Consider the following 19,130-nt stretch of genomic DNA (forward strand, 5'->3'; position numbering starts at 1 on the left):
TACTAATAAACATATTTAGAAACATTTTTGAGAGTTTTTAATGTAGTTTTACTGTGCCAAATACTATGGTATTCAAAACTGATGGTTCTGATCTATAAGGAATATATCTTAGAGATATGGAGATAAATATATATGTACATATATAACTATTATTAATAGTAGGATAGTTGTTATTATTAATCCTTACCTGAGGGTATTTTCCCATTGATTTCTAGAGAGAGTGGAAGTGAGCGGGAGAAACACAGAGAGAAAAACATTGATGTGAAAGATTGGTTGCCTCCCATACATGCAGAGCAACTTCCTTCAAGAATCATTGGCCAAAATTAGGTCACATGCCCATTTTTTAACCAAGTTCTATCAAAGGGAAAAACTATCCTGAGCACTAAGATATTCCCTTAGAGTTGGGCAGTGGTATTATTCGCTTTCCCTGAAGAACATGGCTGCATGGGGCAGGTTGGGCCCCTGAACAAAACTGAAGTTCTACTATGAAAGAAAATGGGAGAAATAGATATTGTGTGAGACAGCAGTATTTGTTATTCCTCCATTTTCAAATCTGAAGCTCTGCATGTTTTCCCTGAGAAAAAAACAATAGCCCCTGGCATCTGGGAGTTAGCCTGGTACCATCAGCAGGGCCTTGTGTTGTTGTAAGCTGGCTGGGCACTCAAAGCTGAGTTATGTTATATTCTGGTTGAATATAAAACTATTTCCCAGAACCCCAACATCAGACAAAGCTTCTCTATGGCCACAATGGATCAAAACAAAAACAAGATTACTTGATAATCACATTTGAACACAGACAAAACATGAACATTGCTCAAACCCCAAAAATGCCCAAGCATGGCCCTCTCCCAGCTAGTATGAATGACTACTATTTCTTCACTAATCATAGCTTTAGTCTCATCTAGTCTTCCCTCTTCCTAGATGGGATTTATTAGGACACACAATCATAGAATTAACACTGCTTTCTGAAAATATCCAATTTAGAGCAAAGCCATGCTTCCTGAAACCCTCCTTCAAAGCACCTGACCCAGGCCCAAATATGCTAAGCTAAGTCTTTGCTAACACTCTCTCAGCGACATTCCCACAGAATCCCCATGGTGGTTTTTTTCTGTAAGAAATAATAAAACCAGCTTGTCAGCTTGTTCAACTACAACTTAGCTCCTTTTGGCCACAATTCTCAAGGGGACCTCAGCTGTGCTATTCTAGGTTGCCTTGGGGAAACACCACTCTGAATTATGGACCTAGTTTATCCTATAGTCTCTTTGCCGTGGCCCTGGGGATTGACTAGTCAAATAGAGAGGCCAGGGAAGTCAGGGTACATTTGACAAAATGAAGCATGGTAGGAGTAAGGGCAACAGGTTCTTGACTATTTCATGTGACTACTTAGAAAAGTGTCTAGCATATAGTAAATGTTCTCTAAGCCTTATACTTCATATTGTATTTATTACTATTATTACTACTATAAAGATAATGGCCAAATGCTGATATAGTTTTCATTAAAGAGCGGGAGAAGTTGAATGCAGATGGCTATGGCCACAGATGGAAATTTAGACATTGTAGGCACTCCAGTTCCAGATGACGAGCAGTAGAAAGTTTCTATGCTTGTGAACTGCTAAACTGGAGTTGAAGAAGAGATCATGTGAGTGTTGTCCGGGCTATGTGGCTCTGTGGGTTGGAGTGTTGACCCATATACCAAAAGGTTGCAGGTTGGATCTCCAGTCTGGGCACATATGGGAGGGAGGTAACTGATATATCTGTCTCTCTCTCTCTTCTCCTCTTCTCTCTTTAAAATTAATAAAAATACATATCCTTGGGTGAGGAATTAAAAAGAAGAAACTGTATTAGTGTCTAAATTTAGGTTTCCTCAGATGCAGTCCCTGAAAATAATTTTTGTTTTTAAAATAAATGGGGGGTGGGATAGAGGAGTTGAGAAAGTCAACAAGGAGTAAATAAGTGCAATGAGGGAGAATAAGAGTGTGTGTAGACAGATGACATGTATTAAGTAACAATGAATTGAGATAGATAGCCTATAATTTCTGCCATTTTTGTAAGACTGGGGGAACAGAAATATGGAAAAATAATGAAGAGTGAGGAGATTCCTCACAGCACATCATGGAGCAAAGAAGAAATAACAACCGCTGATGGAGAGGGTTCCAGGAGAAGAGGTGTCCTCTGGGGCAGTCTGAGACAAGAAGGTGGAGGATCAAGGAAAATTTGTTTGCTCTATTAAGAAGTATTCTAAGACATGGAGTGGAGATTTTGAAAGGGAGGGAAGAAGTGGGTGGCCATACTAGGGAAAATATTCAAAGCACCAGGGAATAAAAATGAGTTCAGATGACCAGAGGGCTTCTTTCTGTTTAGGGTAGTGAATGTGAATGACAGCCAGGCTCAGCTGTTCTCTGGGTCTGGGGAGGGGCAAGGACATTGTGGTGTCCCTAGGAGTCCGCCAGGCCTGCATAGATATAGATATAGATATAGATATAGATATAGATATAGATATAGATTTTTGGAGGGAATCCTGTTCCAGGCAAGCAGCCTGCAGGTTTGGGCATTATACATAAATTAATTAATTAATTAATCCATTGAACATAATTCAACATTTAGAGAATGCTGGCTATATGCAAACTGAGTTAGGGACTACCATTTTATCAACAACAAATGGGTGGCCTGCTTTAAGGAAAACAAGCACTAGCATATGAAAATGAAATTCAATATTGCATTAGCACAGAATTGTTTATTTGGCGAATTGATTCATGGCAGGATTCTTCCCTACAACTGTGTTTTGGATAACTTTTTTGAATCTAACTACTGTGAAGATGTGTCTTTATATGAACTAGGTTCCAACATTGCCCCTCTTTCTCCTGTAATGAGCATATTTTAAAATGCAATTGGCCCTGGTCAATTTTCTTAGTAGTTAGAGCATTAGGTTTTGGATCAAAGGGTTGTGGGTTAGATCCCCAGTCAAGGGTGCTTACCTTGGTTGCAGATTCCAGCCCTGCCCTGGTTGGGGCGAGATTGGGCTGCAAATGGGAGACAACCATTCATGTGTCTTTCTCATATCAATATTTCTTTCTCTCTCTCTCTCTCTCTCTCTCTCTCTCTCTCTCTCTCTATATATATATATATATATATATATACTAATAAAAGAGTAACATATATATATATATATATATATCTACACTAATAAAAGAGTAGTATGCTAATTGACCATACCTTTGTGACACCCATCAGCCAATTAGGTGTGTGTATGCAAATTAACCCAACAAAGATGGCAGGTTAATTTGCATATGCAGATGTTCCACATCACCCCAGCCACTCCAGGCCTCTGAGCAGGGAAGATGGAAAGGCAGCTCTAGGTCAGAGTGAAAAGGCAGCTCTGGCAAGAGCGAAGGTGGTGCCAGCAGCCAGGGGAAGGAAGACCCATTCTTGCATGAATCTTCGTGCATCAGGCCTCTAGTGTGTGTGTGTGTGTGTGTGTGTGTGTGTGTGTGTGTGTATCTCCCTCCCTTCCATTCTGTCTAAAAATTCAGTATCCTCAAGTAAGGATAAAACAAACAAAAAACTCCCTCAATTGGTAAGGGAGCATTGCATGGCAGTTGAGAACATAGATTGGAGCCAGGTAGGTTTAAATCTGGCTCCCCCACTGAGCTCTTGGCCTTGGGCAGGTTACTTTGTTTATCTATGCCTAAGTTTTCTCATCTATAAAATGAAGATAACATTATGCACTTCACAGGCTTGTTATGAGGATTAAATTAATTTAAAATTATTTGTAAAATTTCAAAATTATTTGTAAATGATTAGTAAAAATTACTTGCAAAATGTGTAGAGAAGTAAGTGGTAAATAGGTATTAAACAAAATTAAGACATGTAGGAAATTTTCAAGAGTAGCAACCAACTCATGGTTACTTAAATTTAAAAAGGAGGTTTCTACATTTATTTGTCAACTATTTGCCAGACTCTGGGGTAAATAGGCATAGAACCTAACCACAGGAGGTGGGGACGGGTGGGGGTGGCAATAGCCATTCTTTTCCTTTTACAGTAGGGAGGTCCCTGCATGCACCTTCTCCAGGGCTGTTTGAGAACAAGAGCAGGCACTGTGCTCTGTGGAGTCTAAAGAGAAAGATTTTGATGTCAGGGGTGATGTGAGGACACCAGAGAGATATAAGCAAGTTCATTGGGAGCATTCCCTGGGGCCTGATGTGTCTCCATTCACTAACATTGATGTACAGTGACTGCCCTCTGTTCTCCTCTCTAACCAGTCATAATTGTCTTGGTCTGAGTGTTTCTGTGATTGTGAAGGCCTTGACATCAGTGCATCTTCACAGCGAATCCAAGTATAACAAGGAGAAAATAAATAAAAAAATCAACTTTAACAATAAAAAGATCAATAACTCAATTTAAATATGGGCATTTGAATAGAAGTTTCTCTGAAGAAAATAAACAAATCGTGTATGAGCACTAGACAAGATGCTCAATATCCTTAGTCATCAAGGAAATGCAAATTAAACCCACAATGATATACCATCTTGCACCCACTAGGATGGCTACAATAAAAAAGATAGACAATAACCACTGTTGGTGAAAATGTGGAGAAACTGGAACCCTCTGCTGGTGGGAATGTAAAATGTCTATGCCATTTTGGAAAAACAGTTTGACATTTCCTGAAAACATTAAAAACAGAACTACCAAAAGACCCAGTAATTCTACTCCTAGGTATATTTCAAAGAGAAAGGAAACATGTCTACACAAAAACTTGTAGAAAAATGTGTTCATAGCAGCATTATTTGTACAATAGAATATTATTTGGCAGTAAAAATGAATGACTTACTGATACATGCTACGCTATAAATGCCTTTTGAAAATGGAAGAATCCAGACACAAAAGACCATATATTTTATAATTCCATTTTAATAAAATGTCCAAAATAGGCAAATTCAGAGAGACAAAAAGTAAATTGAAGGTTGCCTGGGGTTGAGGTAAAAGTTTGAGGGAAAGGGGAATGACTACTAATGGGTGTTTGGTTTCTTTTAAGGTGAAAAAAAGTGTTCTAAAATAGACTGTTGTTATGGTTGTACAACTGCTAATATATTAAAAACCACTTTGAAAAGATGAGTTTTATAGTAAACTAGAGGCCCAGTGCACAACATTCATGCACTGGAGGGTGGAAGATTCCTCAGCCCAGCTTGTGCCCTCTCACAATCCAGGACCCCTTGGGGGATGTCCAACTGCCAGCTTAGGCCTGTTCCACTGCCGCTGTGCTCAGCCAGCTTCTGACTGAGGGATGCTCCCTGTGTGGGATTGCAATAACCACTAGGGAACAGCTCTTGCATTGAGCATCTGCTTCCTGGTGGTCAGCGTGTGTCATAGCGACCACTAGTTTTGCTGTTTGGTCTATTTGCATATTAGGGTTTTATTATATAGGATTATATTATTATAACTCAAAAAGCACTTAGTAATAAATAAAAGAAACATATCTGTATGTCAATGAAGACTAGAAATCAAAGCTCTTATTTTCTTTCCATATTCTTTAAAAAAATTATCTTTATTGTTGGAAATATTACAGATATCCCCCTTTTCCCTTCCATTGAACTCCTCCATCTCACTTCCACTCCCCATCAAGTGTTCACCAAAATATTGTCTGTATCCATGGGTTATGTATATAGGCATATAATTTCTTTGGTTAACCTAAAGTCCCTTACTCCATTCTCCTTTTCCAGACAGAGAGGCAAAATTTGCAAGGATGTGGATTTTAAAACGCAGCCCTCTAATATTTAATATACCCATATGACTATGAAATTCCCCCCAAGCCATGGAATATGAGAACAGGGTATAAAGATATGGGGTGGATTTAAGGTAGGTGCAATACTATGATTTATAATAAATAAATATTTGGTTATTCAGAGGCACAAAATGTATTTCACATATACCATATTTTTCGGACCATAAGACGCTCTGGACCATAAGACGCACCAGTTTTTAGAGAAGGGAAATGAAGAAAAAAAGATTCTGAAACAAATAGTGTCCTAAAATATTTTATGTGCATTAAAACCCAACATCACAGTCATAAACACATGTAATCAACCCTGTAAAGTAAACAGCAGCATTTAGAACCATTTTAGAGCCGGGCAAGCACACAGAGACCACACAGAGCTGGGCAAGTAAAAAAACTTTTTTTTAAAGTATATGTGTAGGCTATATTTGGACCATAAGACGCAGAGACTTTTCCCCCCCACTTCTGGGGGAAAAGAAGTGCATCTTATGGTCCGAAAAATACGGTAGTTGATCTTTGTCCACAATTCCTGGCTCACAGCTCCTGGAAACACTTGAAATTTCCCATGTTGGGAGACAGAAAATTATTTTTTGTTATTGTGAATAAGGTGACTTTTGGAAGAATATAAGGATGGGAGCTGGTTGCCAAGAAATCCAACTATGTGACTGGATTAGAACTTTTAGTCCCACATCTGATCATGGGGAGGGGGAGGGAGTAGAGGTTGAATCAACCACTAATGGAGAATGCATTACTCAGTTGTGCCTATGTAATGATGCTCCATAAAACCCAAGAAGATGGGTTTGGAGAGCTTCCAGGTTGACCATGTGGAGATGCCAGGAAAGTGATGCTGTGGACATGGAAGCTCCATGCCCTTTGCCACATACGTTGCCCTGTCCTTCTCTTCCATCTGATGTGCCTCAGTTACACATCCTTTTACAATAAACCAGTGCTCTATAAAGCACATGTTTCTCTGAGTTCTGTGGGCCATTGTAGGGCATTAATTGAAGCCAAGGCTGGGGTGTGGGAACCTCTGATTTATAGCCAGTTGGTTAGAAGTACATGTGACAACCTGGACTTGCCATTGGTATTCTGAGTTGAGGGGGTTATTGGGAATCTCCAAGCTATAGCTAGTTGGTCAGAAGCACTGAGAGCAGGCTTGCAGCTGACATCTTAAGTGTATGCATATTTGGGGGGGGGGCAGGCTTATAGGACTGAATCCTTAACCTGTGGAATCTGATGCTATCTTTGAGTAGACAGTATAAGAATTGAGTTGAATTCTCAAACATCCTGCTGGTGTCTTGAGAAATGTTTGTTGATATGGGGGGTAATCCCTCTCCCACATTGGAATTCGATCCAGGAACCCAATTTAGTAGGGAATTCCTCATGGGATACTTCATAGGTTGCTGCTACTGGGGAATTTCACTGCAGAAAAGTTATTATGTTGCTAGGCAACACTGCAGTTTGAATTGAATTTGTGGTGATCAGAATGCATCACATAAACTCATGATTCATATTCCTATCTCCAGTAAGAAGAATACAGATAAAAAGCATTTTTAAATTAAAAAGGATATTATCACAGCATTAAAGAAAATACAAACCATGACTCACATATACTCCTCATTTAAACAGAATATTATAATTTCTGTATATATTAGATGTCAATTGTTTACAAGCATACATTTTTCACGATTTTAATTGCAATGCTCAAACCACCTAAAAATCTGCTTTTTCCTTTCATGTATTATAAGACAGTTCTCCATATAGTCATGAAGTCTTTCTAATGATTATTTTAAATGACCACATAACATTCCTTCTGGCTCATGTTCCATAGTGTGAAAACATTTGCTTTTTCACTAGACACTTATGTTTTTTGTCATTTCCCCCTTTTGTAGAAAATCCCAGTGCACATAGCTTCTTTGAGAAGGATGTATTATAAGGAGCTCAACAAGTTAAGCACTGCACTTCAACAACTATATTTAATTAGCCTCCATTTTTATAGCCATTTGGAAATCACTTCCATAGCACATTTAATCCATCCAATCAGTCATTTATCCAGAGTGAAGAACACTGTCTCAATGCTTGGTTGAGTGTTAAAGCTATCTGTGTGCCTGACAAAGGACTGAGGGAAGCTTTACATTTTTGAGCGTGTCACTTTCGTGGAATGTGGTATTGCACAGGAATGAAAGGGAATTCTCTCTGGTGCTCCCTCAACACAGGAAATTACGGTGCAGAAAACTGGTCAAATGTAAATCCCACCAAGTTTTAAGAGTATTTTTTTTAAAGGATTAAGGAAATAAAGGGAATTTTATTGTCCTCAGCTTCAAGATTGTCACAGTTGCTAATCAAAGGTCTCAAAGGGTTTACTTTAAGATTGAGACTTTTCTTATAAATATTTTATAATCTAACAGCCTCATCTCCTCACTTCACTTAAAAAAAGGCACAGATTAGCCATCTAATAAAAATGCCAACTATTTAATTTAAGAATGTTTGATGGTTAGGGGTTTCAGGTATATGACTTCAATGATGGCCATTATCAAGGCTTTCAAAAAGAAACATTTGAAAACCATCTAAAACATTAAAATAGTTTTCCCCAAGTTAAAACGAAAATAGAAATCTTCAACCAGAATGTACGTGTTATTTAAAAAAAACACAACAAAAAAAACCCACTACTGTATATCAGAAAAGTAATATAATTCTGTTGAAACACACACACACACACACACACACACACACACACACACACACACAAAAAAAAACCACCAAGCTCCTATCCCCTTGGCCTTTACCTTTCAAAAATAAAATGTTGCAAATTGATTCTGAGGTGCGAAGCCCTGCTAATGTCAGTTGCATGCTCACCCTGGACATTTTTGCCATTTCAAATAGAAAAGCTCCATGGGCTTTCTTCTGATTCAGCAGCAGCCTGCTTAGCATTAAGAAAGGGCAAGCCAGACTCCGGAGTCAGGTAATTATGGTTGAGCTCTTGGATATTCTCTTTGGGGGATAACAAGGTCGGGTCTTCCCATATTACCAGAAGCCAGGATGAGCTTGCTGGCTGCCTGCATCCTGCATTTTGAAAGCAGTTCAACTTGGAACACTTTCCAAGCATAAAATAAAGGCGCAACCCTTGCCAAACACAGATTGCTTTGCAAAGAAGCTGACCAGGAATATGGTTCTCAGCAAAGGCCCTGCAGACATCTTTGAGCAGGAGGCCATATTAATCATCCATGATCACAAAGATGCTCTCTAATGCAGAGCAAACACTTGTGAAGGAGCTAAATCATCTTGTGCATCAGAATACAAATGGCTCCCCAAAGAAACTGAATTAGAATTGTATAACTCGTTAGAATTAAGTCTCCAGTACCTTCAGTTTACCTTTTTGAACAAAGGTAGAATTTACCCCTTTCATGTGTACAATTTTGTATTTTGATAAACATGTCTAGTCATGTAATATGCATTCTAATTCTTTTTACTATGATCAAGGTCTAGAATATTTCCATCACCTCAGAGAGTTCCCTCATGCCCTTTGGTAGTCACTTCCTTTCTCTTCCTCCTGTCCCTGGTCACCAAGGATCTCTTTTCTGTCTTAATAGTTTTGCTTTTTCCAAAATGTCATATCAATGGAATGCTGTAGGATGTAGCCTTCAGAATTTTGGTTCCTTTACTTAGCATAATGGACCTGAGATTCATATATGTTGTTTCACATATCAGTAGTTTATTCCTTTTAACTGCTTAATAGTATCTTGTATGTATGTACCACACTTTGTCACCATTTCTATGACTCTTATCTGAACATTTCTACCACACTGGCCTCTGAATCTTGTGGTAATGATGTGAAGTAATGTGTACATGATGTGTCTCTCACAGTGGCTGTGACATACTAGGCATTCCTTATACTAGTATATTAACTTCCCCCCCCCCTCACATACATACATACACACACACACACACACACACACTGCTGCTCAATTTGCTTATTTCCAAAGCTGCTCAATTTGCTTATTTCTGTCTTTCACACACACATCCACTGGTATAAAAACAACTGCTGGCAGACTGTGGTACAATAAAGGAAAAGAATTGGTGGGTAATAAAGCCTATGGTTGGAGAGAGGAAGAAATTAGTCTGGAGCAAGGCTCCCAGTCTTTCTCTTCAAGCTGCTGCACTGATTGATGTGAAAGCCTCATTTTCCTCTGGTGGCTGACCTGACTTGGGAGGAAGCCCTGATGGCTGTTATTTCTGGCTCCTTCCCATGTCCTCTTCGCCAGTCTTTGTTCTCTGCAGAATGAGGCTTAGGGCTGATCTTGGATAGCACTGTGGGAAAGACTCGGTTTACTGCGGGTCTTTTCCCATTTTGCAGTGCCTTCTCCTCCCAGTTTGGGGGGCTGGGTGTGCAGTTAGGATTCCCTGACTTCCCAGAGTACTACTCTTTCCCATGTCTTATCCCTGGAAGGCCCCTGGCTCTACAGTCAGACTCCCTTTCTCCACTATCAAAACTGCCCATTTCTATCACCGGCAAAGGCCTGATAAAATAATTTACAGGAAACTTTTAACTTCCTATATAGAACTTTCTGTAATAGCTAATAGCTGGTTTAAGTTCCTATTTATTTCAGGAATACTTGCATTTTATCAGTAGACACTGCTAAAGGAATGAAATGCTAATGGCAGGATTCCAGGCAGTGTGTCATAGTAGAAACAGCACTGGATTAGACATCAGGAGATCTGGCCTCTTTGTGTTTTAACCAACTCACTCCAGGATCTAAACAAGTGTCACTTCCTATCAAAAATGGTCATATAAAACTATCCTACCTCTTTCTTAATTCTTTCTGGAGCATTTCACATAATCCTACATTTCAGCCGCTCATTCATCCCAGTCCCAAGACCAACTCTATTTACTCACATACCTAAATACTCTTGGGATGTGCCATTTTCATTCATGATTATCTCTTTCTAGCACTATATTCTGCTTCTTTGTTCTGTGTAGTCAGTTTGACCGTAAGGGCTGCAATTACCAGTTTTTTTTTAGTCTCTTTTCTGAGCAGCCATGATGGCTACTCTACAACGTCATGGGACACTGTGAGGAACCACTGGCCTTTCTACTTTTAGTCATCAGCTGTGATTCAGTGTCGCAAGCCTCATCTAACAGGGTCTGGGGCTTTTTTTACCCCTCACCTTGCCAAAGGACCAATGAATTTGTACCACAAAAATAGTGACTTGCCAAAGGACCAATGAATTTGTACCACAAAAATAGTGACTTGTTGAAAAAGGAAAAACAAATTAAAGGTTGACAAACCAGAGAAACTTATTTGTTATAAAGGAGGAGTAGAGGAATAACTTTTTCTGTAAATGTGTGATAATAGTTTTAAGATTCATTTTTGAAAAATAGACCTTTGGAATAAAGATCAGTGTACTCTTAGTACATTTTTTTTTTGGTATAATAATTCCTGTCCTTTTGAATAGAACAGAATGTAATCCAATACATTAGAAAAAAGTCCCGAGGCTTTTATTTTAAAGGCAGTAATATTGCTACAGGCAAAGTAATTATAACCATTAACTTCTCAAAATGTCAGTAGAGGCTTTGGCATCAAAATCCCAGAGGAATCCCAAATTGCCTAACCAGTTTTAAAATTTTAAGACTTGCATTCTTGGAGGAAAAAAAAATACTTAAGAGGGAAGGTACTCAGAAGTCTACATTACTTAGTGCAGAAAGTCATAATAATTTAAACTTCTTTTTAAGAATTAATTCTTCTGTTTCTTTGGGGCTTTGTCTTTAGAGCATGTTTTATATAGTTTGCAAACAATTAACATAACCCCTGAATGTTAGGAACAAACCACCATTTGGGCTGTATGATAGAGTATACCACTTTTGACCATATTTTTTTTTGTTACAAAAAATTACCTCTTTAGTAAAATAAAGCAAATACATTCTGAACATAAACAAAACCTTTCTTTAATATAAAATAACTACAACTTGATTGTTACTGTGATTACTGTGCTTCTCTATGCTTTTGTTCTACTTAAATAATGAACAAAAACGAAATGTATATTAACAATGCTGATACTTGGGTCCCCACTCCTAGGAGGCTAGAAATATGTATTCTCATTCATTTTTACTATGAAGTTGAAGATATTTTGCTCTAAGGCCAAGTACCATTTCTTGATCTGTGTCCTAAACTCTAGAGAACATAGTTGCTTTCTTGAAGTGCCCAATCTTACCTTCACCCAACCACTGGGATCCTGCCACCTATAAATAAGTTCCTCCATCATTCATTCATTCATTCATTCATCCAGCCAGCCATGCAACAAATATTTGATCAATGACTTTTATAAAGCACTCACTTTGCTCCCCAAATGTCTGCATTAGTCCCTTAATTAAGGCTTTAATCATTGCTCACTGTCCAGATTTCTTCATTCAGTGCTTCTGGCTTCCTGTTCCTTAGTCCTGCACTTGAACCTGCCTGAATGGCCTTTCAGAACATTGCTTTGATTATCTGGCTCCCTGTAGTGTCAGCTCCTATAGTCCTTGAAGTCCTGGTCATACCCAAATGAGTGGGTTTGCTTCAGATCCCTTATTGGACTCTTTCCTCAATAACCATGTTTTTGGGAGTGAACAATTTTATTAAGAATAAACAGGGTACCAATTCTCAGTTTTATTAAGAATAAACAGAATACAATGTAATGCATTACACAGGTGTTTTAAAAAAATATATATTTTATTGAATTTTTACAGAGAGGAAGGGAGAGGGATAGAGAGTTAGAAACGTTGATGAGAGACCAGCTGCATCCTGCATGCCCCCTACCGAGGATGTGCCCGCAACCAATGTACATGCCCTTGATCGGAATCGAACCTTTCAGTCTGCAGGCCAACGCTCTATCCACTGAGCCAAACCGGTTTCGGCTTTTTTTTTTTTTTTTTTTTAATATTATATAACCCATTATGGTAATGCTGCTGTCAACAAACCTCCTGCTTTGCCAGTCATATAAAAGCACAGCACATACAATTATGTATAGTGCATCCTATTTGATAATGATAATAAATGACTGTGTTATTAGTTTATATATTTACTATATTAAACTTTTTATTGTTATTTTAGAGTCTACTCTTTCTAATTATAAAAAAGTGGGCTGTAAAGCAGGAAGCCATGTTACATTTGCAGCATCCTCATGCATCTTATGTTTACCATGTCTCTTGATTGCATTATTTTTTCTTGTGGTTAATCTTGTGCTTTTCTATACAGTAACATGCTATACAGTTGTTTAGTCTAGGAGCAATTGCCTATAACACATAGCTTAGATGTGTAGTAGGCTATATCATTTAGATTTATGTAAGTGCACTTTATGGTGTCCACACAATGACAAAATTACCTAATGGTGCATTTCTCAAAACATAACCCCATCACTAAATAGTACATGACTGTATAAATGCATTAGTGAGATAACTTTAGGAAGAGCATTATATTATTTTTTTTGGTTAAACTGTTTATGAACATTTAAATAAAAAACAAGGTAGAATAACAGAGTTGAAAACAGGATAATTTTTTTGTCTAATGAAGTTGCTCTGAGAGAGGAAGGAAAGCATAAGACCTTCGGGGCAACATCACCGACCACAATGCTCTATACAGGATGAGCTGCCCCCAAATTATCTTGTTTCCTCACAAATATTGATTGTAACTAAGTGCACTGGGTTGAATAATGCTCCCCACAAAAATTCATGTCTACCAAGAACCTCAGAATGTGATTTCTTTTGAAATAGGTTCTTTGCAAATATAATAATTGAGGACATACTGGATTAGTGTCCCCTAAACCCAAAATTAGCATCTTTATAAGAAGACCACATAAAGAAATACATACACACACCAAAGGAAGATGGCAGGCGAAGAGAGAGGCAAAGATTGGAGTAATACAGCTACAAGCCAGGGAATTCCAAGGCAACCATCAGAAGTCAAGGAGAGGAAAGGAAGGCTTCTTCCCCAGAGCCTTCAGAGTGAACATAGCCTCGGCAAAGAAACACAAGGGCCACAGACCTTGGTTTAAGATTTCTGGCCTCCATAACCAACAGAGAACAAATTTCTCTTGTTTGAATCGCTTAGTTTATAGACATTTGTTACAGCAGCCCTAGGAAACTAACACACCAAGTTAGTATCTGTTTAATCTCAGAGATGTGCAGAATAGTGACTGAAGTAGCATTCCAGTAACTGATAAGTTTAAGAAGTTATTATTTCTTTTTAAAATATATTTTCATTTATTTTTTTACACAGAGGAAGAGAGAGGGACAGAGAGTTAGAAACATCCATGAGAGAGAATCATCGATCAGCTGCCTCTTGCACACCCCCTTCTGGGGATGTGCCCACAACCAAGGTATGTACCCTTGACCTGAATAGAACCTGGGACCTTTTAGTATGCAGGCTGATGCTCTATCCACTGAGCCAAACTGATTTTGGCAAGAAGTTATTATTTCTGCCCCCAAATGCCATACACTTAATAAGACTTTTTATAATTAAAATGGAATTCTAGTTACATTTCATTTGAAATATTTAAGATTTAATTCCTATGTTCCCAAAGTTCTTTCTCTGATGACTAATTTTAAATGTTGCCCAAATATTGGCTTAAACATTTGGCCATTCAGTCCAATATAGTACAATTACGGAAACTGGAAGAATCTGAATGTGTGAGCCCTTGTGCTCTTTAGCATTGAGCATAACCCCTGGGAGAAAAACACTCTGCAACAAGGGTATGAAGGCCAATTTACAAAGTCACTGAGCAGTACTGCTTGAATACTATTGGAAAGGTGATAGGAAGGCATTTAGACAGGCAGTTTTGGTCAGAAATATGATCCTTAAGACTTCTGGGAGGTTCATCACTGTTATTATTTATATTTATTTGTAGCACGAAGACATCAGCTCAGATAGTCTTCATAAATCCTCCTGATATAAGTGGATGTTAGGGAAGAATAGTGGGCATAAAACAGGCCACTGCTTTAGTTTCTGATCATGCATAGGTTGGTTCCACAGGGCTGCTGCTTCTGGACTGAAGCAATTAGCAGAGGAAGCAATGGGAGGGAGCACACACCACAACACCCACGCTATACTGCCTCTCCTCAGAAATAATGATGTCCACAGAGGTTCCCTAACTATCTCATTTCACACCACTCTTGAGTCTCAGTAATTTTTTTTCACAGGGTATATAAGTGAAAACAAATACTTGACAGTTTCATTTATTAAGTAGTTATATCCAAATAACTTAATAAGTATTTATAGTCTAACAATTTAGCACCTGTTGGGCACTGAATAGCTTTTCAACCTTTGGAGTCACATTAGACACAGCAACCCTCGTTTCTTATTTCACATGGATTTTCATGTAGTATTTGCTTTTTATTACAGCAACTGCTGAATACCCAGCTTAGCAAAAATATGATGCCATCAAAAGGAATGTAGCGATCTAACGATGAAACTGAACTATCCCAAGCTAAAAGTTAACATGGTGTCCAACAGATGTCACAGAGACGCCCTTGAAAATTTAAACTCACCCATAGCAGCAGTGTAAATTTGTTATGGTACCCTAAGGCACCATGCCACACAGTTGAGAGCCCCTGCGATGTCCACAAGGAAATATTTATGACAGCAATTATTCCAAAGTCATGATTTCAGTCTTGATGTGGTCAGTACTGTCCTCTGCATTAGAGAATGCCTCTTTATCCTCAATGGGAAAATACGCTCTGTTTGGGTGATCCCAAGAGAGTATATGGTGTGTTTGTGCAATTCATCAAAGCCTTCCCAATGATAAGCTCTCAAAAGATGGTAGCTGTTAATCTCATCCACTCTTTGACAATACAATACAAGAGCAGAAGCACCTTAACTCTTAATGCCCTGATGGTATATGTCCTTATCCTGGGAGAAGGCTCTTTTGTTTGTTTGTTTATTCTCTGATGGTTAAGAAAAATGGTCCATTGTAATGCAGAGAGTATGACTGAGATGGATTGCCTGAACATGAAAACACAGCAAGGTTCACCTCCACTTGGTCATTCACATTCAAGCAGGCATTATTGGCCGCTTTTCACTATTGTTCTCTCCCGACTTCCTAGCTCTGCCAAGGACAATGACACAGATAGGGAGTCATGTACAGATCTCTAGAGGAGAATAGCAGGAAGTAGAGGAGGGAGGCATTGGGATGGGGTGGGGGCAGAAAATAAATGTCAAGCCGAAACCAGTTTGGCTCAGTGGATAGAGCGTCTGCCTGCTGACTGAAAGGTCCCGGGTTCGATTCTGGTCAAGGGCATGTACCTTGGTTGTGCACATCCCTGGTAGGTGGTGTGCAAGAGGCAGCTGATCGATATCTCTCTCTCATTGATGTTTCTAACTCTCTATCCCTCTCTCGCTTCCTCTCTGTGAAAAATCAATAAAATATATTAAAAAAAAATAAATAAAATAAATGTCAAAAAAGAGAAATTATCAAACAGAACACAGATGAAGCTGCAATGCCATGGCATAGAGGGGTTTAGTGATAAATATTTTTAGAAGAAGAAAATAATAAATGAGGATGCTTGTATATTTCCTCATATGTAACTGTTTATATGAAGATATGATTATCTAATAAGTGGTATGTAACATATAATTACATAATTATATGAAGATACAAATTTATCTATTTACATATAATTTTCTGCACAGAAGAACTATGCTATCCCCATTGTGTTGGAAATTGATGGGATTTTAGTTCTTATCTGAACTGCATTCATAGCTAATTATATGACCTTGAATAAAATACTTATATTCTAAGAATACAGTTTACTTCTCAGTAAAGTAAGAAAATTGATAATTTCTGGAATTTTACTAGATCCTATATATAAGATTCTTTGGTTTAAGAAATGTTTAAATCCATACATTAAAAAATACTGGTGAAACTGGATAAAAGACATATTGTAAATCTTGAAACCATTAAAAATCCTACAAAAAAACAGGAAGTAAAATTTCAGATATCTTACCTAGCACTATTTTCACCAATGTATTGCCTAGTACACGGGTAACAAAGGAAAAAATATACAAATAAGACTACATCAAAATAAAAAACTTCTGCACAGCAAAAGAAACCATCATCATCATCATCATCATCATCAAGAACAAGGAAAAGAAACAATCAACAAAATGAAAAAGGAACCTACTGTCTGGGAGAACAAATTCATCAATGATATGTCTGATAAGGAGCTAATTTCCAAAATATATAAAGAACTCTTACAACTCAACATAAGGAAGACAAAGAATCCAATAAAAAATGGGCAAAGGATCTAAATAGACACTTCTACAAAGAGGAAATACAGAACACCAAGGGACTAATGAAAAAAATGTTCAAGGTCACAAATCATCAGAGAGATGCAATTTTAAACTACAGTGAGGTATCACCTCACACCTGTCAGAAGGGCTACCATCAATGAATCAACAAATGGCAAGTGCTGGTGAGGATGTGGAGAAAAGGGAACCCTAGCATACTGCTGGTAAAAATGCAGAATGGTACAACCACTGTGGAAAACAGTATGGAGTTTCCTAAAAAATAAATAAATAAAATCCCACTTCTAGGACTATATCCTAAGAAACTCAAAACACCAATCAGAAAGAATGCACTCCTATGTTCATAGAAACATTATTAACAATAGCTAAGATATGGAAATAGACCAAGTGCCCATGAGTAGATGACTGTTTAAAAAGGCTGTGGTATTGCCGAAACCGTTTTTGCTCAGTGGCTAGAGCTTCGGCCTGCGGAATGAAAGGTCCCAGGTTTGATTCTGGTCAAGGGCATGTACCTTGGTTGCACACCCCAGTAAAGCGTGTGCAAGAGGCAGCTGATCAATGTTTCTAACTCTCTATTCCTCTCTCTTCCTCTCTGTAAAAAATCAGTAAAATATATTTTAAATAAATAAAATAAAAAAGCTGTGGTAGGAGAACCAAGATGGCAGTGTAGGCAAATACCTATATTCTCTGCTTCCAACAACCACATCAAAATTACAACTAAAATATAGAAAAACCATCATCCAGAATTGATAAAATTCATTTGAAAGATGGTAGCAAGCAGGGTAGTGCTAGCTGTTTTCCAAAATCCACTTCTCTTTTTTCTCTAGGCACACAACTACCCTGTTTCCCCGAAAATAAGACAGTGTCTTATATTAATTTTTGCTCCCAAAGATGCACTAGGTCTTATTTCCAGGGGGTGTCTTATTTTTCCATGAAGAAGAATATGGTACACATTTATTGTTAAATGAAAATAAAGGAAATTTATTACCTGTATACGGTACGGTAGTTGTCAACACAAACCAGACAAACTGTGAATCCTACAGTATCAAGAATTTACTCATTTATTCAATGACAATCATGTCATCATCTTCTGGAACATCATCATAACAATCCAATTCCTGAATTTCTTGTGACTCCATTTCTTTCAAAATCAGTGGACCAAATCTCTCATGTTTAGCAATAGCACTGTCTTTAAATGAGTGCTTCTTGTCAAGGTAGCCTGCTCGCAGTGCATTTGCAATGCAACTGTCAGTGATTTTCTCCCATGAATTCTTCACCCAAGTCACAACTTCTTGCAGTTTAGGTTTCACAAAGTTTCCACGCTGATTTCTCTCCATTCTACTTTCAATGTAGTCATTAATTTCCATGTGCAAATTGTCTTTGAATGGCTTGTTTATTGCAATATCAAGAGTCTGGAGATAGGCCATCATTCCTGCGGGAATCATTATCTGATCTATTTTTCTTTCGTGAAGAAATGTCTTTATGTCTTTAGTGTGGTGAGTGCTGGCTGCATCCCAGACTAGCAGACCTCTTTGGCTCCCTTGCATAACAAGCAGCAGCATTAAATTGACCCACTTCCTTATAACTGCTTGTGTTGCCCAGGCTTTTTCAGTTTCAAGAATAAAAATGCCCAAAACACGTTCAATCTTTTCCTTCTTGCCCTTAGAAATGATTAAAGGTGGGATTTTAGTGCCATCCAGATGAATTGCCAAAATACAGGAAACACATGCACTTTCGTAAGCAGTGAAGGGAATGTACACTAAGGAGGTACCCTGCTGTTCAATTGTTGTTTGAGATGATTGGCCCATAAACACTGCAGTTTCATCCATAGCAATCATGTTGGAAAGATTGTATTTAGAGAAGTCAGAGCCTAGGGGGGGGCCTTATTTTCGGGGGGATGCCTTATATTTCACTCAGAAGGAAACCTGTAAGTAGGTCTTATTTTTGGAGGATGTTTTATTTTCAGAGAAACATGGTAGACTACCCTTTCCAGCCTGCTTTGTAGGTAGAAGTAGTCATGTGACTAATAGGCAATGGAATGTGAGTAGAACCTATGAACAATTCCTATACATACAATTCCATAA

The sequence above is a fragment of the Pipistrellus kuhlii genome, unplaced genomic scaffold, assembly GCF_014108245.1.
Source record: "Pipistrellus kuhlii isolate mPipKuh1 unplaced genomic scaffold, mPipKuh1.p scaffold_m20_p_16, whole genome shotgun sequence".
Taxonomy (NCBI): domain Eukaryota; kingdom Metazoa; phylum Chordata; class Mammalia; order Chiroptera; family Vespertilionidae; genus Pipistrellus; species Pipistrellus kuhlii.